The sequence below is a fragment of the Etheostoma spectabile genome, chromosome 4, assembly GCF_008692095.1.
Source record: "Etheostoma spectabile isolate EspeVRDwgs_2016 chromosome 4, UIUC_Espe_1.0, whole genome shotgun sequence".
Classification (NCBI taxonomy): domain Eukaryota; kingdom Metazoa; phylum Chordata; class Actinopteri; order Perciformes; family Percidae; genus Etheostoma; species Etheostoma spectabile.
This window is the reverse complement of record NC_045736.1, coordinates 965,842-966,579: the sequence shown is the minus strand read 5'-3', so window position 1 is coordinate 966,579 and position 738 is coordinate 965,842. Positions and strand designations below refer to the sequence as shown.

General features: G+C 43.4%; 1 long non-coding RNA gene across 1 annotated transcript in view; it reads left to right on the top strand.

Annotated features, from left to right (window-relative positions):
* The window catches only part of LOC116688618 (uncharacterized), a 19,736-nt gene that overhangs the window by 271 nt on the left and 18,727 nt on the right, over positions 1–738 (top strand). The gene's annotated exons all lie outside the window — the stretch shown is intronic.

The following is a 738-nucleotide window of genomic DNA, read 5'->3' as shown; positions in this document are numbered from 1 at the left end:
ACTCAGAGTTTTCACTAAACCTGCTTTCTGAAACGGGCCCCTGCTGGGTTTGGAGAGAGCCTAGATGGCGGAGGGGCCTCCTCCAGCTGGGGTGGGAGTTTCCTCCTGGATCTGGCTCTCCCCCACTTAATAGCTTCATTAAAAGATGCCTGTGTGAATGGTGGAAGGTCCTGCAGCTGTGTGACAATGACTGTGTCCTAGTGATCCCTAAGAATGTTCTTGTTGTTGTTTTTCCATGTGTCTGTGTTGTATTTATAGTAGTTCTAATGTATTATTGTTAGGAGAATTCAATTCAATTCATTTCAATTTTATTTATAGTATCAATTCATAACAAGAGTTATCTCAAGACACTATACAGATAGACCACACTCCAGAATTTACAAGGACCCAACAGTTCTAGTAGTCTCCTCCAGAGCAAGCAACAGTGCGACAGTGGCGAGGAAAAACTTCCTTTTAGGCAGAAACCTCGGTCAGACCCAGGCTCTTGGTAGGCGGCGTCTGATGGGCCGGTAGACGGAGAAGAGGGTTTGTTGATGTGAGCCTATTATTTTGTCTCATCATTCCCTGTGGGAAGGTGCCTGTGTGTAGTGTTTTATTTCTGATTCCTTAGTGGTTGATGGCCTGTAGAAGTTTGAAATATGTTTTTGTGTCGAGGGATTTATGGTGGACTGTGTTATAAGATATATTCGATGTACTATATTCAACTACTTGGCTGTGTAGCAATATATGGGTGATTGT